Genomic DNA, 25867 nt, shown 5'->3' with positions numbered 1-25867 from the left:
TTTAAAGAAAAAAACAAAAACACACCCTAAACATACATGTGCAACTGATGAATATTATTTAAGAAAATTAAAAAAAAATAATAAACAAAAAAATCCTGCTTTAAAAGCACCTCGAAAAAACAAATTTTTAATGCTGTCCCCCCAAAAAAGCGGTAGTGGAGCAGCAATAAAAAATGTTTATTTGTAATAAGAAAAAATCAATGAAACTAAATTATTATTTATAAATGAAAATTTTGGCTAGCTTTAGTTTGTTTTTGACACGCTCCTCAGTTATATCATTTAATAACTATTTGCAAACAAAACACACACACCCACAAAAATACATACATACAGTCTGATATATAATTTTTTTGTAATAATTTTATAATTATTATTTTTAATTTGTTTAGTCTTTTTTATATAAACTGTGGTTATCTGGAGAACTTTACTTTTTTAATAATAAAATACTATCAAGATCTTTTATTTTCTATAGATTGTCTGTTAAATGATTTTTTATGTTTTTTTATTATTATTGTAATAATTATTATCGATATCCATAAATTGTTAGCTATTACCAGAACAAAAAAATCCCTATTTTTTTATTATTATTATTACATTTAATTTTATTATTATTTTTTTGTATAGTTTGTGTTATACACAAGTCAATTTTTCAAAAATAAATCTACCCACAAAATTCAAAACAAAAGAATTATTTTTTTCTTATTGTATTTTTATTTTTTTACTTGAAATGAAGATAATATAAGAAAGCGAAGATTATTGAACTCGAAATAATTTATACTGTACTGAATATATATTTAGCAACAACTCATTCATACATCTAAATTAAACTAACTAACATTGGAAATCATTTAAAGAAATTGTAAAATGTTCAGAATGATTTATATTATATATTTGATTGATAAATATTATATACAACTTTTTTATGTTCCGTGACATATACTAAAATTTGATATAGAATATTTTTCTCCTTGACTTCGTCCCTCCAAAATGTATTAATTTGTGCAAAATCGGACAAATTCTAAAACTAACCTCAAAAATGTGGTTATCATTTTTCCCACTTGTATAACCAATTTGATAGTACCGTTTATTATGCAATATACAATATATATATATTTCTCCTTAATACCATTCTTTAAATATGGAGGATTGGGGAAAAACCGACAAAACGTAAAACTTACCTCAAAAATGTTATAATTTTTCCCACTTAAATGCAATATTCAATATATAGCGATTTCTTTTGTTCAGTGACCCATAGTACAATTTTATTTAGAATATTGTTCCCCTCAATACCATTCTTAAAAAACGGAGCCTTGTGGTACAATTAAACACTAACCTCAAAAATAACACAAAATATTTTCATATTTAATATACCTAAATTGTGTAGCTGTAATTAACATATACATATACAGATTTATTATGTTCGGTGACCCATAGTGAAATTCGATATAGATTCTTTTTTCTCTTAACTTCACACCTCTAAAATATGTTATTTTGGGAGAAATTTGGCAAAACTGAAATTAACCTTAAAAAATTCAATTATCGTTTTTTTCCATTTTTATAACCAATTTAAACGCAAAAACGTTCAGAAAATTTCTATAGTTAATAAATCAATATTTAATTATATCCTACTCCTACATAGATTATTTTTCCATTAATTCATTCTTTTAAAATTTGTTATTTTTGGAAAACGAAACTAACCATAAAAAATTTAATTATCGCCTTTTGAATTTTTATAACCAATTAATTTTTTTTGAAATTGGGATGCAATATTTAATTATATCCTATAAAGACCAATTGTTCCGTATACAGACTTCAGGTCTTTATAAAGACCACTAGATCTGTGTAGAGACCCACAGATCTTTATAAAGACCAATTGGTCTGTATATAGACCCACAGGTCTTTATAATGACCAATTGGTCTGTATAGTTACTTCATGTCTTTATAAGACCTCTGATCTTAATAGAGACCTCAGGTCTTTATAAGTCCTCTGATCTTTAGACCTCTGGTCTTTATAAAAACCAATTGATCTGTATAGAGACCTCAGGTTTTAATATAAAGACCAATTGGTCGGTATAGACACTTCAGGTCTTTATAAAGACTAATTTATCTGTATAGAGACCTCAGGCCTATATACAGACCTATGGTCTTTATAAAGACCAATAGATCTGTGTAGAGACCCACAGATCTTTATAAAGACCAATTGGTCTGTATATAGACCCACAGGTCTTTATAATGACCAATTGGTCTGTATAGTTACTTCATGTCTTTATAAGACCTCTGATCTTTATAGAGACCTCAGGTCTTTATAAGTCCTCTGATCTTTAGACCTCTGGTCTTTATAAAAACCAATTGATCTGTATAGAACCCTCAGGTTTTAATATAAAGACCAATTGGTCGGTATAGACACTTCAGGTCTTTATAAAGACCAATTGGTCTGTATAGACATCACAGGTCTTTATAAAGACTAATTTATCTGTATAGAAACCTCAGGCCTATATACAGACCTATGGTCTTTATAAAGACCAATTTGTCCTTTTTGGACCATCTCGGTCTGTGTAGAGTCCTCAGGTATTTATAATGGCCAAATTAAGTTGTCAAGATCTGGCCTTTTTGTTTTTGCTAATTTTCACTTAAAGAGATTTTTTGGGAATTTCTTCGAATCGGTTGTTTTTATATGAGCTGATGATCGTTTAAGTATATTCTCAAAATTATGATCAAAAATTTAACTTTTTTTATTTTCTATCCAAATTTACTATATTATTCCACATTTTTCTCCTATGCACTCAATTAATCATTTCAGCCTAAAATTATGCTATACTTCATGAGACGTTATTTCTTCTCTTGATAAATGAAATAACTCGCGCTACATCAGCACCATCTACACAAACTAATTAAATCAACGATATTTTATTAGTATGTAACGTATAAAGTACAAAAGTGGGAATGCGATTTTTGATATTTTATTAAATAATTAAAAAAATATTAGGAATGTTTAAAATATATAAAAAAATATTTTTTAATCAATGTTTTTTAGAAATATTTCATTAATTTTTAATTTGAATTATAACATAAAAAATCACTTGATTTTCATTGTTAAATACTATTCAGATACTGAATTCGAGTTTAGTTTATTCTTATTATTATTTCGGTGTCTTATTCCAAATCTGTGCAATTTTATTTATTAAAAACAAAAATAAAAATATACCTCATCTCAAAGATGTCTCAATAAATGTTTACAAATTGGTATACCTTAATGTTATTAACATAAAAAATTTAAATTATTGTGGTGTTTTAAAACAAAATACAAAATAAAAATTATGACTGTGTCTAAAAAAACTTGGGAACTATTATTATAAAACAATTAAATGTTAATTTTTAGTGTATAAGTGTTTTTTAAATGTTTACACCAGAGATCCTATTATAACAGAAACAAACAACAAAAACGAAAACAATAAATATGTATTTGAAAAAATAATATACAAATAAATATTTATAATAATGTATTGAATATAATAATGTATTGAATAATATATAATATATATATACAAAAAATAGGTATTTTTAAAATTACAAATAGGTGTATTGAACATTTTGAAAAATGTCTTAAACAAAAAAAAAAAAAAAATATTTACACATACCTATATATTTAATGTACAATAATGAAAATAAATGGTTTCAAATAAAGTGATAAGTGAATAAAACACTTGGAAAAAGAAAAAAACACGAAAGTTGTGTAGTTTTATTGTAAAGTGAAATACAGACCAATTGACCGTTATAACGATCTGAGGTATCTATACACACCAATTGGTTTTTATATAGACCTCTAAAATGACCTCAGATCTCTATACAGACCAATTGGACTTTATAAAGACATCTGCTCCATATAGCGAACAATAGGTCTTTTTAAATTGGTCTTTATAAAGACCTCTGGTCTCTATACACACCAATTGGTCTTTATAAAGACCTCTGGTCTCTATAAAGACCAATTGGTCTTTATAAAGATCTCTGGTCTCTGTACACACCAAATGGTGTTTATAAAGACCTCTGATCTCTATACAGACCAATTGGTCTTTATAAAGATCTCTGGTCTCTTTACACACCAAGTGGTGTTTATAAATACCTCTGGTCTCTATACAGGCCAATTGGTCTTTATAAAGACCTGTGGTCTCTATACAGACCAATTAGTCTTTATACAGACCAATTGGTCTTTATACAGACCAATTGGTCTTTATACAGACCAATTGGTCTGTATAGATACCAGAGATCTTTATAAAGACCACTGGTCTCTATACAGACCAATTGGTCTTTATAAAGGCCTCTGGTTTCTATACAAAGCAATTTGTCTTTAAAAAGACCTATGCGTTATCTATACATTGCAGTTCTTTTCTCTTTTTATTGGGAATGCCTTAAAATTCCTTGGGAAAACAGTCATGTCACACTAACCCCATCTATTGTTGGGAATTGTAAACAAATCATGACATAGTGTGTGTGTCTCTGCTTAGATCCCCACACACACAGAAAATAAAAACAAAAATACCACACATTTCACCATTACAAGAATGGTGAAATAAATCCAGTGGGAGAGAGCGAAAAAGAGAGAGCATCTGCTCAACAAGTGTTTGTGTGTTTGTTTCTGCCGAGCTCCCCACAAGAAATGTAAACAACCACCGTGCTGTGCTTGTTGGTGCTTGCAAAACTACTGCTCCCACTTGTGTTAGGCTCTCTCGACATGGTGTGTAGTCACTCTCCCCACACAAGGTAGTTCGTTCGTTCGTTGGTTGGCTGTCTCTTGTAATTTAAGCGTGGTTTTATATTTGTCGGGATCGGGATCGGTGTTGAGAGTTTCTCTCTCGAGAGAGAGTAATTAGAGTTGCGCTATTTTTAATTTTGTAACAAGCGTACTTTTTGTTAACAAAAGGTACGAATTGACATAAACGTACCAAAACAAAAATTCGATTTTTTATTATTCTTGAATACATTTACGCTTAAATTATAACATATGTTATTTATGCAAATAACTGGTATAAATATTGGCCAATATTTCTCGATAATTATAATTTATTATCATTTGAAGTAGAATTTAAGGTACATTTTCGTACTTTTTTGTTTCTACCTGTGGTAATGTTTTCCAACACAATTCACAATTTACCACTGAGAGAGAGAGAAACTCTCAACACCGATCCCGATCCCGGCAAATATAAAACCACGCTAAGCCATCCGAGCATAGCATAACTGGCAAACTTACCTTTTTGTGGGGTTTAGTTAGAAAACGACTATCGACACGTGCACACGTGAAATGCGCATTAAATACAGTGGAAGTGGAAGAAAAAGAAAACCAAAAAAACAATAAATAACTAAAGAAAAAACAATTGAAAATAAAACAAAACAATATTATAAAAAGAAAAACAAACACAAAAAACGCGACGGAAAACGGTTATTGAAAACGGAACCGCTCCAATAAAAACAAAACAAAAGAATTGTTGTGATGCACTCCCAGTGTTGCAGAGTGGAGTTGCAAGTGGCAAATAACATTATTTAGTGGGAGCAGCCAATTGGTATAAGTGAAGGTAGTGGAGTTGGTGAATTGTGGTTCTATGGGATTTTTTCCCAGTAATAAACAAACAACAACAGCAACAATAATAAAAATAATATTCTGCATGGCAGATTTAAAACAAAACTCAGTGTAGTGGAGTAACAATAACAACAACAACAAAAACCAAAGGGGAGAACACAAAACCCCAAAACAAAATCAAACAAGAAGAGTTAAGTTGTGGTGACATGACCAAACCAAAGCAACAAAATCATATGAACTTAATAGCAATAACAACGTTAAAGGCAAAAACAAGCAAACAACAACAAAAAATAACTAGTGCTCTGTAATTGTGTGAGTGTACCGCTGTTGTTAACAAAAAAAAAAAATAACAGCAAAAAAGCCAACAAATAAATAGAAGTGAATAACAAAATAAGAAAACAAAAATAAAGTTCATGTAAAACCACAAATGTGAGATACTTTTACATAAAACGATATATAGGTACATAACTATACATACAAACATAAACATATGTATTTTCGTTAATGTTGGCGGCATGTGTGAATCTTTGTAACTACGAAACATAACTAGAGTGAGTCTGTGCATAATTTGGTGTGTTGTGTTGTGTTGAGTTGTTTTTGTTTTATTTATTTTGTTGTTGGATGAATTGTGAACGCTCTTGGGCAACAAAAGAGTTTTAAGTTGTTGGGATAACCTTTTGATTTGGTAAAATTTTGTTTTTGAAACAAACCCCCAACCTACCTATAACCGGAAGTTAGTGGTGCTTTAACAGCAACAACAAGTGCTTTATTGTTGTGTATGGATGTGTGTGTGCTTTTTGTAATCATCCATAAATAGAGAGAGTTATATTACAACATTATGTACATCGGTTACACTCGTTTGCATATGAATTGAAATTGAAAAATAAAATCGAAAAAAAAAAACAAACAAACAACAAATCGAAAAGAAATTAACAAAAACAAAATATAATCAAAAAAAATCGAAACTAGAATACTATCTACAATTTCTAGAATTACCATTGTTTATTGTAAAACAAGTGAAACAACAACAAAAAATCCCATCCCAGTAAATAAACAACAGAAATTGGAGTATTACAGGGGAGTAAATCAAACAAACTGTCAACCAATCACCCACCCAACATTGAATAGATAAATGGAATATTGAAAATAAAACGTATATTAAGGTAATTATAACACATTTTCCACTATAGGCATTTTTTAAAAATTTTTTTAGTTTTGCAAAATAAAAACACATTTTCAATTAAAACAAATAAAAGAGAATGAAAATTTGGAAAAAATGAACAAATAATGTTTGAAAAAAAAAATGACTGAAGAACTACAGAACTAAACTCCGGCTTAGTTAAAAAAATAAAAAACAAACATGTGGCCGAGGCTTTGCTTAAAAAATCATCTCGGATTTTTATGAGATTACCACAATTAGGTATCGTCTTCCTGATTACGAAACTATATGACTTTCCTATGCTCATAACTTCATCATTTATGAATCGATGAAGGTAATATTTTCGTTATTAGGGAGAAATGAGCCTTTAAGGGGACCCCCCATTCTCGGTGTCTAATTTTTAATTTGAACCTACACTAATACAAGAATGTCTCTATAAATTTTACAAGTGAAAATCTCAAAAATTTTTGAAGATATAGTCGGTTTTTTGTCTTAGCATCAGGTGACAGCAAGAGGGCTTCTCAAACTTTAAACGCATTTTTCTCGAAGCAGTGTTTTAGGAATGGTGGACACGATAACTCAAAAACGAATAATCCAATCGATTCCAAATTTTGACACGTTTTTCTGGGGGTGTATAGCTCTCGTATGAACTAGGCCAAAGCCAAATCAATGAAGATCTTCTTTATTTTTTAACTTAGTTTGTGGTCAAATTAATTGTTGTTAATTGTTGTGCGAAGTCAATAATCCTAGTTCATACGAGAGCCAGACATGTACTCTTTCTATCACCGGGTTCCTTAAATCTCAACTTAAGCCAAAACATACAGTATTTTTTTAAAAATCTACACCCATGGCATAGTTTCAAAACAAATGTTTAAAAAATCTACGTCTGCCGTTAAGCTTGGAAAAAATATATTTTTTTAAATTTATAACAGAGGTGTAAAAAAATATGTTTTGCTTTTTTTTTTAACCTACAGATTTTGTACTATAATTTTGAAAAATAGAAAAAAATAATATTTCGAAAGGAAAGAAAAAATTAGCTTAGAAAAAATGTTTTTCTTTAATATTAAAATATTTTTTTCCTTAAAAAAACCCCTAAACCTATATATTTTGTACTATATGTAAAATAGAAAAAAACCGAATCAAATTTTCTTAGAAAAAAAATAGTTGATTAAAATTATATTAACTTCGAAAAAAGACACAAATTTTGATATATTCAAGTTCAAGACACAGAGGGCACGTCTTGAATTACTAAATTTTCTTTTTGAAAAAATCTTATCGACGAAGTTCATACTTCCTGAGATATGGGCCCAAAATCCCAAAATTCTTAAAAACAATATGGGTATCAATAAAAAGAGGCAGAAATGTAAGTTACTAAAATGTAATTACCTTAGGTATTGGTCCTTCGGTAGGGAATCTCTATATAAAAAGTCTCTAATAAAGACAATTTCAATGATAATAGATACCCGCATCTCAGGAAGTATGGACTTCTTCGTTAAAGAAATAAAATTCCAATCAGGACTTCAAATGAGAAAACACATGGGTCCGAGCAGTACCATATCTCCGAAAGATTTCCGCAAGAAAAAGTCCCAAATTTTAAAAATCGTGTTCATAATTACCAAAATACTGTATATGGGGGTTACCATTATTTAGTACTTCATCGAAATATTAGTTTTGGACCCCATGTTTCTTTGGATCAAATCAGTTTCATGCAATTTCTAGTCGATTTAAAAATGTTCGTCCGTTCGTCTATCTGTCTGGCTGGTGCACACGATAACTCCCGAAAGAAGTTATCGATTTCATCCAAACTTTTTATCGTAAAATTTTGTCAAAGCTTAAATCAAGTTCGAAAATGGGGAATACGATCCACTCCTTCTAGTACCTCCTACCCACAAAATGGTCAAAATTAATTTTAGAATATCATGCGAACGGACTGTCCGACTTGAACCAAACATTGCAAAACCTATCATCTTTACCAGGCAAACATCGAGTCCGAAGGTGGGACCCATTGGTTCCCTTCTTCTTGTATCTTCCCAAAAAAGGGTAAACTTTTTCAATATTTTTTAAATCCAATATTAGGTAAATGGCATGTCTGTCGAACTGTGTACATCGTAACATTTCTTTCAAACTCAAATAAAGTTCAAAGATGCATAATCTCAGCGGGTCGACTTAAGGACCCACGTACCTTACTAAAATAACGAGTTGTTACGTTTCAATTTTTTATTCTTAAATTTAATGTAATATAAAGCGATATTATCTGCTGTAAAGGTAGGTGTGTGGACTTCTGGGATCCCGTCGATTGAAGTTGGTGAACGGCATGAGCGATTGAATCGCTGGAAGCGAACGGGCCGCCGAAGACTGTTGTTGATTTCGGTTCAAGTTTGTACGACTACGGTTAAAGCTTCACGTCTCTACTTATACTTCGACTTACCCAAGCATCCCTATTCGATGGTGGAAGTCGAACATATTAACCGTCCCTCTCCATAGAGTTTTTTGGAATTATTGCATTTAATAATTCACATGAGTGCACTGAAATGTAAAATTATGTAGCGATCACATCGATTTAAAACGATTTGATTCATTGTTTGCACATCGTAATATTTTACCAAACCTACATTAAATCTGAAAATAGGGTGGTCCATAGGGCAACCTCTTCTGGTATCTCCCCACAGGTGGTCTACTCTTTGATAAAAACATATACCTTATATAAAGCAAATTATTATCGACTCCATAGCTACGTGGGGATTGTAAACTCATTATTTCTTTGGGACACATTGTCCGAAGCAAATCTCTTATTTTTCACAAATTAAAAAAAATATATATTATTTTTTGTGGTTAAATTGTAACAACAATATTTTGTGAGTTAATTAATAATTTGTTTGTTTATGAACAATCGATGAACGATGAACAACATTATTATTTATATAGAATGCGGTTTGTAATTCAATTTCATTTATTGTCGTAATTATAGAATCTCAAAGAAATTCCATGCAATCTAATATTGGCTGATGATTTAATATTGAGAAGAACTCAAAAACCGCAATTTAGAATGATTCTCAGCTATAAGAATAAATGTTGAAGCTGTAAATGACAAATGAAATTGACTTTGAGGCAAAAAAACTTTATAAAAGGAAACTATCGGTCTACTCCTTCCAGAAGCATGGTTGTCATGCTTAAACGAAACCTAGATCGAAGTAGAACCTGACGGGGTAGAAAAATGTCTCTATATAAGTGTTAGAGGCCTGTCTCTAAAATCAGTTTACGATTATACGAATTTAGAGGTCGGATTATACGATTTTTTGATTAATTTAATGTAATGTTCCGGACCTACATAACCCAAGTTTTTTTTTGAATGGGAGGTATCATTGTAGGACAACACAAAAAATTCTGTAAAATTCAGGAAATGCGTCATATGTGTTATTATTTAAATTTTATTTTTATTTATGTGCTTACATACTTTACTTAGCTGGCTTGTGACAGAACATTTGTTCCTTAAGCCGAGTTTAAAAATATTTCCAGGCGAGTCGGTTTTTCCAATTTGATGTGGTCTTCTAGTTGATGTTTCCATCGAATTCGTGGTAGTCCCCATCTATGTGATCCATCAGTTGGCTCGCTTTTAAATGCCTTTTGAGCTGGGGCATCCTCATCCATTCTCACAACATGACCTAGCTAAAGTAGTCACTATAGCTCGATACGATTGACTATTTAGTTGCCCGAAAATATATGGTACAATTCATGTTTTATTCGTCGGCGGTATTCACCGTCGACGCAAATCGGCTCATAGATCTCTCGGAGAATTTTTACTCAAACACTCCAAGAGCTGTCTCATCTGATTGTCTGAGCTGCCACAAGATTGTCTGTTCACCTTTGGTCATACGACCTTTTCCAGCAGGATGTGAATCATTGAAGGGCTCCGAGAGGTCCTTTCCGACTTTAACTGCTGACCTTGCACCAGTTAATGTTATCCTGCATAGCCGTATTAATTTTGCATGAATGCCAAACGTAGACATGGCTTTAAACACCTCTGAACGGATAGGGCTTTCGAATGCGGCTCTATAGTCAACGAATGTGTCTATGTGTTTTTCGTGGGTTGTTTACAGCATCTGGTGTAGAGTGAAAATCTGGTCAATAGTGGATTTACCAGGCCTGAAGCCGCATTCGTATGATCCAATAATGTAATTGACCATTGACTTCAGTCGTTCACACAGTACACTGGATAGCACTTTATATGCGATAGGAAGGGGACTTATTCCTCTATAGTTGGCTCATATTGTCTTGTCTCCTTTTTTGTGCACGGGGCACAGGATGCTCAGATTCCAATCGTTGAGCATGCATTCCTCTAGTCAAATTGTACTAATCAGCTGGTGCATTACTCTGGCCAGCATATGACCACCGGTCTTGAATAGTTTGGCTGGTAATCCATTGGCACATGCTGCTATATTGTTCTTCAGCCGATTAATTGCTACTCTGACCTCATCTTGCCTGGGTGGTATACTCTTATTGGTTCTGGGGTATATTTTTCACCGCCACTATTTGATACCAGAAGCTTTGCAAAATGCTTCTTCCAGATCATCAACACGCTATCTGCATCTGACACCAGGTTTCCATTTTCATATCTACAGATGAAGGCATCGAAGCCTTAAAAGTCTTTCATTTAAGTATCTTGAAGTAATTCGTGGTGTTTTTTTTCTTTTAGGTACTTCACCTCAATGTGGTCAATATTTTAACCAAAATTTGCACATCGTATTATTTTGTCCTATATTTGATAAAGTCTATCAATGCAGATTCAATCTCTCCAAATCTCAGCCTTCGAACTCAATTTGAAATTAGAGCTCAATGACTACTATTTTAGAATTCCATCCCCAATTTTTTTATTACTTGAATATGTCCTTAAGGGAGAATCGTACCTGAGTCACTTTTTGTCAATAAAATCCCCCTCAAGATTTTTATGAGACTCCTATCTCGATGACAAGATGCCCCGATATAAATCTCTTTTAATCTCTTTTTAAGCCCCCATTATTATCGTCATCATCCTAAACGAATTGCAGTCATGGTTTTTAATGATTGTAATAAATGAATGAATATCGAATCGAGTGAATGGATTTTCTGTTTCTGTTTTTTTTTTCTTAGATTTTTTTTCAATTTGTACAAAATGTTTAAGTGTAGTTTTTGTTTTTCAAAACACCGAACATTGTAGTTGTTGTAATTTTCGTTTGGCTTATTTGAAATTGTGGTTTATTGTGCGAAGAGTGAAGGGCAATAAATAAATACATCGTATGTATGTAATGAAAAAAGCCAATAAATAGTTTGTGATTGTAAACAGGTTTCGATTTTCACACGCTTATTTTGTTACGTTTTTTAGGTTGTTGGTGTATTTTTTTTTCAATTTGTTTGTCTCTTTCTATGACAAATATAGGAGAGCGGCTGCGGGAGAGTGCTGCAGCAACAAATTTCTATTTTTGTTTTAAAACAATTGCATGTTTTTGTTTTTTATTTTTTTTGTGGACATGGAATTTGGATTATAGATTTCTTTTTTTGTCCAAAGGGGATTTGGTGCGGTGGGCTTGTGGCCAGGGGAGAATAAATTGTAACATGCCGGTTCAGGATCAGAGCGAAAGTTATCGCCCAAACAATTTTTAATTGCAACGATTTTACTAGAATTTAAACTGAAGTGGATCTCATTGCATTTTTTGGCATTTCCAAAAAAATTCTCAACATAATCTTATCTACAGAAATTCCAACTTGTATTGTTTTCTTCGAAATTCAAAAAAAAAAAAAAAAAAATATTTTGTTTTTGTTATGAATCATTTACTCGCATTTGTAACAATTGCTCCGGATTGGTATTACTTTCCTCCAAAAAAAAAAAAAAAGAAACCAACCTGAAACCACCTGTCCAATGATATCTAATCATGTTCTGTATTTTAGCTGCATATTTACTTTACCCACTGATAAAGTTTTGGAATTTTTGTGTTGACACGAAAAAAAACAAAAAAATCCACTGCAATGCTATTACCAAAAAAGGGTTAAAATACCATATTCCTATCTTTTGTTTAAACAACCAGAAAAAATGTTGTCACTTTGCTGAAGATTACCAGGGGATGGAAAAGTTCCATATCTGAAACTAATATTTTCAGATCACGGCTTAATTAAAAATTATAAATTTTAAAAATAATTTTTTTAAAGAGAAATAAGTAAAAACTTCATTAAGTTCGACCCGACCGAACTATATAGTAAACATTTCGGCCTGGCCGAAGTTTTTAGCCTCCAACAATAAAATAATTAAAAATGTCGTTAAGTTCGCCTAGGTCGTAATTTTTTACACTTAACGACATTTTTACTTATTTTTTATTTAATTTTCTCAAAGCAAAATCATCCTATTTGGCGACAATTTACTATGACCAAGTCTACATACAAATGTCCTAAACATTTTAAACATGAGGTGGACATTAAAAACACCTAAAATCGATTAAAATGTTGTTGGGAAGATTTGACATCCAATGGACACCTAAAATATCAAATTATAGGCAATTCGGTTTAAAAATAGTGCATAAAATGAACCTACATCGAAAATCTCCTAAAAATATTTTTTCATCTCAGGTGAACTTGGAAACCACTACGGTGCGGCCCAAGCTTTTAAAATTTCCAAAAACGCGGCAGGGACTTTTTACAGACCCATATCAAAACATGGTTCAGTATCGAATTGTTCTGCCAAACATTTTTTTTATCAGCCTCCATCAACTCGGAATATCAAATTACACTTTTAAAATACCCAGAAATGAGGGGGAGGACCAAATACTAAATTACAGCCAATTTAATTGAAAACGTGCCCAAAAGTGCCACCCAAATACCGGAATATGGGAGCTTGCGTCACTTGGAGGACATCTCTATAAAGTGCGTTAATATTGATCATTTTTTTAAGGAAGACTTTTATCCTATAAGAATCTACAACAGGTTATTCGATTGAAAAATGTGCCAAAAATCTCCAAATTATCCAAAAATTTGCTCTACCGTTATATATCTACCCTAAATAATTGATCAATGTTGATAATTTTTGGATTTGCTACCCTATGAGAACCTAAAAATTTCAAATTACAGTAAATTTTGTTTAGAATCTGTGCACAAACTTCCCAAAATACCGAGTCGTTACATAGAGATATCCTAAAAATTGGACCAATAAACTTTGAAAATACCCAAAAATGAAGATAAGATCTTTTTCATAACCTCATTCATAGTTTAATTTGTTACATATTGTACATGTACCTCGCTTTGAATATAATTAAAAATTCGGATAATCATGAGGATGCCACCATTTCTTCCAAAAAATGTTAACATTTCATTAATATCAGAACTATTTTCCTACTTCGCTCTACTTTACCATTATTATTGCAATATTTACTTTTTCCACGTGGTACATGTACCTCGCTCTGAATAGAGTAAACGTTCTTATAATTACGAGGAAGCCATTATTTTTTCCAAAAATGTAAACATGTCATTTCCTGCCATTTCCTATTTTCCTACTTTGCCACCAATACAGGAAAAATTCTTATAACCATGAGAGAGAAACTATTTTTTTATTTTTTTATATTACAATTATTGTCCTACTTCGCTCTACTTTACCACTAGTTGCGCCCATTTTCCCCTCTTTCTCTTTTTTTTTTTTTTTGCTAAAAACGCCTCAACCACCATTAATTGTTCGGCTGTGTTTTGTTTTGGTATCACTCTCCGCCTCTCTCCCCTACATGGTGGTTGTTGGTTTTGCAACAATTTATTTCACTTGTGTTGCTGTTGCTAACAACAGACGACTTTCCACTCTCTCGACTGTGGCAAGTTTTGCATTCCATTGTATCTTTATTGCAGACACTCTTACCTGTATTGATGTTACAAAAATTCGCATATGTATTTTCCAAATTATTTTGATATAAATGTTAAACACAATATATCAAACGAATAACAAACGCAGAAATCCCGACTTTCTGCACATTTGTTCATATAATATTCGAAAGATTTTTTTATGTCTGAACACGGACCCATATCGAACATTTTCGGAAATAATTTTGTTCATTCTCCAATAACCAGTCGAATGTCAAATTTGAAGCACTTGTGTGGGGAAATGCAGCCGAAATCTTACAAATAACAAAAATGGGGCGGGTCATTCTTTATATGGGGCATATGTAAAATAAATAAAATGAAATATCGAAAACTGTACCAAAATCTGGGTCCAATTTGAAATACCAAACTTTCTAGGAGCAAAATTTCAAAGCTTTATTTTAAATATTGCGTGTTTTCAAAAGTCAGTCGGATATGACTAAAGCGATATTGGATTTTATTTCGATCAAAAATATATATACTTTATTGGGTCTCCGATGAATATTTCGAGATGTTGCAAAAGAAATGACAAATTTATTATACAATCTACCTTAAAGCCCTACTCAGTGTAGATTTTTTTAAATCCAGTATTCTCTATTTACTGCGTAATTTGTTTGACTTGATACTTTTTACAATTCTAATCCAAATTACGTAATCGTTTTGTATTTAAGTCACTTTTGTTTTGAAATAACCCGAAATGTGATTTTAATTACCCGCTTTAAATAATCTAAATTGAAAAATCTACAAACAACAAAACGCTATTCCCCACGATTTTCAAATAAAAATGTTACTTCCCATAAAAACACAAAGTAATTCCTGCCTTCGTTTGATGATAACTTCTTAAATGACAGTCAACACTCACACACTGAATTTAATGATCTTTCAATTTTTAATTTATTTTTAAATACCCCCAGAGAAAAAAATGTGTTTGTGTGTTATCCTCAAATTTCATTTAACAATGCGGAAGAAGGTTCTGAAGGTTTTTCATGGTGATGATTCAACCTCCAGGTAGTTTTGTCCAAATAACATGAAAGGGTCATTTCAAGGTAATTTCTTGTTGTGGGCAGAAATGTTGGTCTTCCTTTTTTTTGGAGAAGATCAAAAGATCTACACAAGAAAGGTGTTAATGAACTTATGAGGTTTTAGGTTACTGTAACATTTCAGAAACAAAATTCACAAAATCAATAAATTAAATGAATAAAAATAAGACAGATTTTATTATAATCAGACAAAAATATTATTCACAGTGGGCACTACTTTTGAAAATAATTCCAATTGACCACTGTTTTCGATAAAAAATTCTTTTTAGAATAGATAGGTGAAAACACTCTTTCGGCACAAAATGTTCAAATATTTGAAATAAAATATAGTATCATGGGAATGGTGCATCCGATTTGTTCCCAACTTCGAGCATTGCAATGCTTTAACGAAACCTAGATTACGGTAGATAATGAGGTCCCCTCCTATGCTTCCTCTTCAGGACATTTTTAGGATTTTCATGTCATAACTGGAAGGAAAAGTTCATCAACGAAATCTCTCTAGAGGTCTTCGTCATGTAGCAGTGTACGAATATACGAATTTTGAGGTTATATATACCATTTAAATGTAAAGATAACAATTTTGATTTGTTTTGAAATACCTCCCCTTGAATGTGTTTACAAAAATCATAATTCAGTTAATTACACTGCCAATCTCTGGTGTAGGACAACAGAAAATTCTGTAGAATCCAGGAAATGCGTCATATATATTTTTATTTTTATCTTATTTTTCATTCAAATATCTTGAAGTACATCGTGGTGTGCTTTATATTTTTAATTCGTGATATCATAAATAAATAATTATTATTATCTGATATCAGACAGGCAACTGGGAAATTAGATTTCAAGATTTTTTACTAAGGTAGGCAGAATATGGAGAAAATAGAGAAAAAAACTTCTTGCTTTTCTTGAAACCCCAGATAAGCTGAAAACATTTTCGTAGTGATGGAGAGCTAAGAGGACTTCTAAGAAAGTTCCAAACAAAATTCTTAAAGCTTACCACTTAAAGCTTATCCTAAATAAGCACGAAAATTTTTTAGTAGAGTTGTACAGTTCAAATTAGACCTGTTTGCTGATCTAGTTCAATTTCGTTTAAATGAAAGCGACTCCGATTGCATTATGTTTTGCATAAGATATCAACATCGCCCTAATTTAGTAAACACAGATATAAAAAAAATATTGTAAAAATCATCCATGGAAAATGTTTACCAAATACCCAAATTCAAAATGCACAACAAACCAGGGTGCGCAAAAATTCGATCGCGAATGATTAAAAATACGTTATTTTCGTTTTGGGCTCATTTTAGGAATGAATTTATGGCGATACATTTTTTTTACCAAACGCAAACATAACAAATGAGTGAGAGCTCACAACTGCGATCGTTCGTTTCGTTTGGTGGTTGAAATTCTTTCTGACATTCGCTCACGATTGAAAACAAACCTTCGCGAATGCTCGTGAATTTTCAAAGCAACAACACGAATAACAAACGTTCGTGAATTCAATAGTTGTTGGACATGTGTTTTGTTATTCCACATATGCTCAACACTTTTTGCTACACACACAGCCATTCGATGTGTGTGTGATTACTTTTTTAACAGCGCTCGCAAGCATTCGCGAACATTCGTTTTTTGAGTTTTTCCTAACAATGTTTTTTAACAACAAATGCTCGCGAAAGAAATTTTATCGTTCGTGAATTTTTCGTACAATGTGATCATTCGCGAGAGATTGCAAATGCTTGTTCATTCATTGTAACTTTATCATTAACTTTATCATTTATTGAATTCTCACCGTGAGAAATAGCGTATTTTAAACATTCTCCTCACCCTGCAACATACCATAACGAAGTACATCCGGAGACCACCACCAGATACCTGTTGTTATTTGACAGTGAAGTAGAACACAAACGCCAACTGAACGATTCGTGATGTGATGAACTATTAAAAGAATGATCGAACTAAAACAACAGCTGAATAAACGAGCTTTTGCGAACGATTGAACTAGACGACCGTCCTAGTTCACTGAAAGGAGCTGAACTAAAATGAGCGGCCAGTTAACTGAACTAGATACAACAACTCTAATTTTTTATAGATGTCATAATACAAGAATAAATCAGCATATAATACCTAAAATATTTGTTCTCATAGATAACCAGATGGATTTCTTGTAAAAGGCCGAGATCGAGAGATGTATTCACACGCAACGAAAATGTCTCATCGTAAAAACTTTGTTGTAGTCTTCGTAGGAAACCTGCAAAATGTTCTGATTTTTATAAAGATATCATCGAATGAAAAGGTCTAGATGACTACAATATATTTTCATAGTGGTTCTCATAGAACAAAGGGACTTCTCATAGAAGACCTACATAATTCCTAATTGAAGATCAGGTCTAGAAAATCTTTTCCTAGATGACCAGAATATTTCATAGTGTTATTTTCTCATAAATTACCAGAAGATTTGCACACAGAGATCAAGAATAAACAGTTTTAATAGAAGCATGTCGGAAGTTCATCAGAACGTCCTCTGATTAGAGGTTAGGATGGTCACATATAGGATTCGAGGAGAAAGCCGAAAGATTATCTTCAAACATGATTTAGAGTTAGTAAAAAGACGATGATGTAGAGTTTGTGTCAAATCGGATTCAAATAAAAATAAAATTAAATATTAAATATTTTGACTTTTTTCGTGGAATGTACCAGAAGGAGTGGACCATTGGGCTTCATTTTCGGGTTTGAACTAGGCTTCGTAAACATAATTGGTTGTGTAAAGATTGTTTCAAATCGGGTCCGTTCGCGTGATAATATACAATTATTTTCAGAAAAATTTTGACAATTTTGTGGGGGAAGTACCAGAAGGAGTGGACTTGATGGGTCGCATATTCGAGCTTAAACTAAATTTGGAAGAAATATCACAATGGGCACAGTTTGGATGAAATCGGTTACTACCTTTCAGAATTATGGTGCGCATCATGGGGTCAATAAAAATTTTATAAGACACATTTTTGCTGTATCAAAGTGTATATTAGGCTAAAGCTATATAAGGTATATTAGGCAGAGGGCATACAAGTTTCGCTAATAGGATTTGTGAATCGCTCGATAAAAAGCGGAACAAAAATCATAAATCTGATTGTTTAAAAATTTGAAAGTGCGGTCCAAAAATTTCCGAATCTGTCAGTTCGAAAGTTCTTAGCCTAGAACAAAAAGCGTGGTATAAACAGAAAAAGCTAAGTGTTTTGGAAACTTCCGTCTCTGTTATGAACACATGTTAAATTTTGTTTCGATCTGGCAACTTCTTCATATAGAAACAGGTGTTCAAAAAAGACGCTTCCGCATTTTTTTTACAATGAAAGTACGCATTTTTATTTTTCCATTGTAAAAAATTTCCGATAATCGATTTTTCGTCTATGGGACCCTATTTATAATCCTATGAGCGACATTTTATTAAAAAATTTGGAAATCATAAAATCCCGGAACTTTCCACCTCCCTGACCCATGAAATCGATTTTGTGTTTGCATAGGGCCAATTCAGCCCTAGCTGAATCGATAAAGGTCCCTCGGTTAAAACATGATGAACATTTGTCCCAGAATTTTAGACGAATTCTTTCTTAAATTGAAATGCTGGACTTCTTCTTTGTCTATAAAAAAATGTATTGAAGGTCTTCCACCTACCTCCTGTCATAATCACGTGGGAGAGAACCATCTAAAGTTTTAATACTTAATTCTGTTGAAAAAAAAACAACTCCACAAAAAATCAACAACCAAAACTACCAGTCTTAAGAACCCGGAAGTTAGCCAAAAAACATAGCAAATTATCTTCAAAAAACTTCAATTGGGTGATGAAGCGGTTATAAAGAATGAAAAAGGAGGAGAAACAAAATCTTAAACAACAAGAACTAATGATGAAAGGGATAAATGGTTGAATGATGTATTTCCACAAAATTAATTGATTTTTTTTTTTCAAAATAAACAATTGCCAATTTTTGGTTTTCAGAATTACTAAGAAGAATCCCAAGGAAAAAAATCATTCAATTAGCCATAGGCGTAACTCAATGATGAGATGGAGAAAAAAACGAAATAAATAATAATAATTTTATAAAAAAATAAAAATTATTATTTATAAGTAAAAATTAGTAATTAAATGCCAAAGCTTATTCTTGTCTTGGCCTGCCTCCAAACTTGTTTCATTTTTTATAAATAGAATTTATTGAGGTTTGTTTTTCGAGAGATTTTTTAAGTCGTATTTTTTGTGGCGCATTTATTAACAAATATTTTTCTCTCTCTTTCAATATTTGACATTATCACTTCACATACGTTATTTATTTTGAGTTTATATGCTGTGAAATACCTCAGTTAACCTAAAGAATATTGACAATGACAACGTCGTAGATGTGATTGGTACTCACTACTCAAAGGGTGTTGAACACACAGTACTTGTGTAATTATTTATTTAATCATTGTTAAATAAAAAATAACTTGTTTTGTAAAAAAACACACACATACACTCAGAATGTCATATAAGCTTTTCTTCTTAATGTTTTTTTTTAATAAACACTTTTGTTTTTTGTAAGATAAGATTAGACCATATTTGTTCATTACATTGAGGTAGAAGATATGCCGCAGATATTTGCCAAGTGAAAGAGGAAGAAGAGACTAAAGATGATCATGATGTATGACGATGATCAACATCATGATGATCATCTTTTATTTTTGTCTTTTCTGTAATAAAACTATAAAAAAATTGACACATTTTCATTTCAATGAAATTAATTTTTCTACTGGTGAACATGCAAGTTATCATCGTCGTGATGTGGTGGTTACACACCCAGTTTTCGAGGTAGTGTGATTAATCTCAAAGATATTCTTGACATCTTTCATGTGGATTTCATTCTTCATTTCTTTTCTTTTCTGTTTCTTTTTTTTTTAATTTGAGGTGGGTCATATGTTAAAATTTTGAAGTGAAAAAAATTAAAATAATTTTGTTTTAAAAGTGTTTTAGTTGAGGTTTATAGCTAGACTTGATAAAATGTTTAAATTCCAAAATTATAAAAATAAAATTCACTCTTTGATAACAACACAAGAATTACTCAATATCTTCTAAAAAAATTATATTTAATATTCATTTATCAAATTAAAATTTTAAGTATCCCAAAGAAATAACTTTTTTGAAATTGATTTTCTAATCAATTTTCAAGTTAAAGTGACGGAAAAGTTTGATAGGGGTGTACCATCATCCAACCATCCATCCAGACTTTAATTTCGTAAACCAGAATTTTAAATTCAAATTTGAAAAAAATCACCCTTCTTTTCTTCATTTTTGTTTCATTTTCTTCGTTGTTCTAATCTTGTTTTCCACCACTAATTTAATTAATCACCTTAATTAGTTTTGATATTTTACGGTTGGGGAGTGATTTCGAAAAAACATCATTCTTTGAAATTGACTTTAATTCATCCGAAGTTAATCCAAGGCCCCCAAAAAATATACATGTTAATAGCAGAGTTTAATCGGAGTTTAAAAGCTTTGAAGTAATTTTTCAAAAAACACTGAAATTAGTTCATTGACTTGATGTGGCCGAAATTGGTCCATTGGATTAATGGAATGTTCAACATCTTTCTTTTCATTCGTTTAAATATTATTTTGAATTTTTTATTACCAAAAATGAAACCATTTTGATCACAGTAAGCAAAAAAGTCGAACGGAGAGAACCTAAACAACTACCAATGAAATTTGCCCGGTTCCCCTTTTTATACCTTCCACCATGAGTTGGACGGTCAAAATAACTAAAATCACTGGGTATCCGTATATAGTGGCAATATCAAATATCGCTCCTTGAAATATCAAATTGGGGACAGGAAAAAATTACAAGTCGAAAAATTCAGATAGGACTCTAAACATGCCGAAAATGTACCTGGAACCTATATTGAAATATTTTCTGCCAAAAAGTTGTTAAACCACCATGAATACGGAATGCCAAATTACTGCCAATTCGATTTGAAAATACGCCTAGGACTATCAAATTATAAATGTTGGGCGGGACATTTTTTCTTAGTAAGATTTGCCATCCAATGAGAATTATAAAAATTAAATTAGGGCTAATTCGGTACAAATTGGGTGTACCGTTATGTGGGGCCTACCACCAAATTTGGTATTTGGTATCCCACATTTGAAGTTATTATTAAAATTTAGGTTGGATCAACGATATTTAAAAACAGTGCTACGTGGCACAGCAGAGTTTCCGGATCGTCTTATGATTTAACACTTTGAACACCTTTGGGATCAGGCGAATGTTTGTGGTTACGCCAACAGCCCGATATCGATTCAAGATCTAAATAACTAGAATTCAATAGATTACCGAGGCCAATCACTTTGCGAATGTGGTTAATCGATATCCGATCATTTATATTATAAAGTGGCCTGTAGAAGTCCAATGGACCTTTCTATAGAAGGCCATATAGACGAATTTTTAATAAAAACAACCTTAAAAAAGAATCAGAAGATCTTCAGATAGAAGACCCTAAAATCCACTCTGGAATTCCCTCAGAAGACCAGTTTGTCTTCTTGTAGGACACCAGGAGGATCGCTCAAAGAAGCCAAAGCTCTACTCCCAAGTAGACTAGAATGTATTATTATAGTTAGCCAGGAGGCTTTCATACAGAGTACCAGAGGGACCTCTCCAAAGAAGAACATGGATGCCAGAAGGCCAAGAGTGCATTATATAGAAGACCAGGATGTAGTCTTTAAGAATACCAGAAGGTATTCCAACAAAAAACCTGAAGGTATTTCAATAGAAGACCTGCAGATATTCTTATAGAATAATATGGTCTATTTATAGAAGACCAAAAGTTTTTCTCATAGAAAATCATATAGAAGATCAGAAACTCTTCATTATAGAAGACTAGGAGGTATTTTTAGAATACCAGAAGATCTTCGATAAGAAAGTCAGAACGTCTACTTCTAGAAGACCGAAAAGCATTGTTTTTGATGACTACAAGGTTTTCTTATAGAAGACCAGGAACCCTTTATTATAGAAGACTATAAGCTCTTTATTGTTGAAATTTTAGAAGTTTCTTCCTTTAGAAGACCAGAAAGTCATGAGCGTGAAGATAAATTGTTGAAAGTTAAATTGTAATGTTATTAACAGAGCTCTGTTAAGCCATTAACAGAGCTCTTTTAAAAGATTAACAGAATTGAAAAATAATCAAATTTAATAGATTTTACGATTATTTTTATTTAAAATTAATAAAAAAAAGTAGGATTAGGACAAAATTACCAAATGTGCTACCCCAATTCAATAAAACATAAAAATTACTGCACATGCAGCAACACTGTAGGTATTTGCAATTAGGCCCACTGTCCGAAAATTTCAAAACCTGGGACTAAGCGAATACCCACGATGGAAAGGTCAGTCCATGGGCTTTCAGAATATATATAGTTTATATCCGAAATCAATTTCGGATATAATAAAATTTTCGACTTTTTTTAAAATTGTACAATTTAACAGTAGCTCTGGTAATTGATATGGTCCAACTATTAGGCCCACTGTCCCGAAATTCCAAAACCTGGGACTTAGCGAGTACCCGCGATTGAAAGATCACTCCTTGGGCTTTCAGAAAATATATAGTTTGTATCCGAAATCAATTTCGGATATAATAAATTGTTTGACTTTATTTAAATTGTAAATTTTCTGGTAATTGATATGGTCCAAGTGTTAGGCCCACTGTCCGAAAATTTCAAAACCTGGGACTAAGCGAATACCCACGATGGAAAGGTCAGTCCATGGGCTTTCAGAATATATATAGTTTATATCCGAAATCAATTTCGGATATAATAAAATTTTCGACTTTTTTTAAAATTGTACAATTTAACAGTAGCTCTGGTAATTGATATGGTCCAACTATTAGGCCCACTGTCCCGAAATTCCAAAACCTGGGACTAAGCGAGTACCCGCGATTGAAAGATCACTCCTTGGGCTTTCAGAAAATATATAGTTTGTATCCGAAATCAATTTCGGATATAATAAATTGTTTGACTTTATTTAAATTGTAAATTTTTTGATATCTGATATGGTCCAACTGTTAGGCCCACTGTCCGAAAATTTCAAAACCTGGGACTAAGCGAATACCCACGATGGAAAGGTCAGTCCATGGGCTTTCAGAATATATATAGTTTATATCCGAAATCAATTTCGGATATAATAAATTTTTCGACTTTTTTTAAAATTGTACAATTTAACCGTAGCTCTGGTAATTGATATGGTCCAACTATTAGGCCCACTGTCCCGAAATTCCAAAACCTGGGACTAAGCGAGTACCCGCGATTGAAAGATCACTCCTTGGGCTTTCAGAAAATATATAGTTTGTATCCGAAATCAATTTCGGATATAATAAATTGTTTGACTTTATTTAAATTGTAAATTTTTTGATATCTGATATGGTCCAACTGTTAGGCCCACTGTCCGAAAATTTCAAAACCTGGGACTAAGCGAATACCCACGATGGAAAGGTCAGTCCATGGGCTTTCAGAATATATATAGTTTATATCCGAAATCAATTTCGGATATAATAAATTTTTCGACTTTTTTTAAAATTGTACAATTTAACCGTAGCTCTGGTAATTGATATGGTCCAACTATTAGGCCCACTGTCCCGAAATTCCAAAACCTGGGACTAAGCGAGTACCCGCGATTGAAAGATCACTCCTTGGGCTTTCAGAAAATATATAGTTTGTATCCGAAATCAATTTCGGATATAATAAATTGTTTGACTTTATTTAAATTGTAAATTTTTTGATATCTGATATGGTCCAACTGTTAGGCCCACTGTCCGAAAATTTCAAAACCTGGGACTAAGCGAATACCCACGATGGAAAGGTCAGTCCATGGGCTTTCAGAATATATATAGTTTATATCCGAAATCAATTTCGGATATAATAAATTTTTCGACTTTTTTTAAAATTGTACAATTTAACCGTAGCTCTGGTAATTGATATGGTCCAACTATTAGGCCCACTGTCCCGAAATTCCAAAACCTGGGACTAAGCGAGTACCCGCGATTGAAAGATCACTCCTTGGGCTTTCAGAAAATATATAGTTTGTATCCGAAATCAATTTCGGATATAATAAATTGTTTGACTTTATTTAAATTGTAAATTTTTTGATATCTGATATGGTCCAACTGTTAGGCCCACTGTCCGAAAATTTCAAAACCTGGGACTAAGCGAATACCCACGATGGAAAGGTCAGTTGGGCTTTCAGAATATATATAGCCGAAATCAATTTCGGATATAATAAATTTTTCGTCCGAAAATTTCAAAACCTGTCCCGGACTAAGCGAATAAAGATCACCCTTGGGCTTTCAGAAAATATATAGTTTATATCCGAAATCAATTTCGGATAAACTATATATATTCTGAAAGTACATGTACTTTCAGAATATATATAGTTTATATCCGAAATCAATTTCGGATATTGAAAATTTTTCCAATTTTTTTTTTCTGAATATGTATAATTTATATCCGAAATCAGTTTCGTATATTTTTTTTATTTTATTTATATTGTAAAATTTCTGTAAAACAGGTAAAAATTGTATCATTTTATCTTCAGAAGTCATTCAAATCCACAGAACGTTTTTGGTACCTGTTTTTTTGGTGTACTATTGACACATTATGAGTTTTACAATACTTTGCAATAAAATGTCAAAGAATTTTTCGAATGAAGATATTTTTATGACTTTTTCTCTTTGCATTCATAAATCGCAATAAATGTGTCTAAAATTTTGTAAAGAAATACCCACACCAATAAAAATTAGCCTTCCTTTTAAAGCCCTTTTTATAAAAAAAAATAAAAAAATTAGGTAAAAATCGCCAACCGGGTTTGAACCGCGTGCCCCATGTTTCATAAAGTGAGTGCGCAACCGCATGAACTACAGTTGTAATCTGTGAGATGACAGCGATTGTATGTACTTTATGCTAGTTCAGTTTCATTGCTTAGAGACTTCTATATTCGCGCTATTTTATATTTTTTTGAAATGCAATTTTTCCAATGAAAATGCGTATACCCAAATAAACATATTAACAGAAATTTGTTAGGAAATCGTGATACCTTCAGCTTTTAAGAAGATTTCGTGAACATGACCCTTTTAAATTCCTCAGAATAGATTTAAACATTATTGAAATTGTTTTATTTATGTCTTGCATTGAATAGGATATTTATTATTGTTATTTAAGAAGGATGATATTTGACA

General features: G+C 31.9%; 1 protein-coding gene across 1 annotated transcript in view; it reads right to left on the bottom strand.

Moving 5' to 3' along the window:
• Nucleotides 1-5957: 5957 nt before the first annotated feature.
• Nucleotides 5958-25867, bottom strand: part of LOC133333667 (proton-coupled zinc antiporter SLC30A9, mitochondrial) — a 116260-nt gene continuing 96350 nt past the window's right edge. Inside the window, exon 10 of the mRNA XM_061541957.1 lies at nucleotides 5958-5968. The gene's annotated coding sequence lies outside the window, so the exon portion shown is untranslated. The remainder of the gene's footprint in view (nucleotides 5969-25867) is intronic.

The sequence above is a fragment of the Musca vetustissima genome, unplaced genomic scaffold (assembly GCF_032173495.1).
Source record: "Musca vetustissima isolate MV318-11 ecotype Yass unplaced genomic scaffold, APGP_CSIRO_Mvet_v1 utg8392, whole genome shotgun sequence".
NCBI lineage: Eukaryota > Metazoa > Arthropoda > Insecta > Diptera > Muscidae > Musca > Musca vetustissima.
This window is presented reverse-complemented; position numbering and strand designations above follow the sequence as displayed.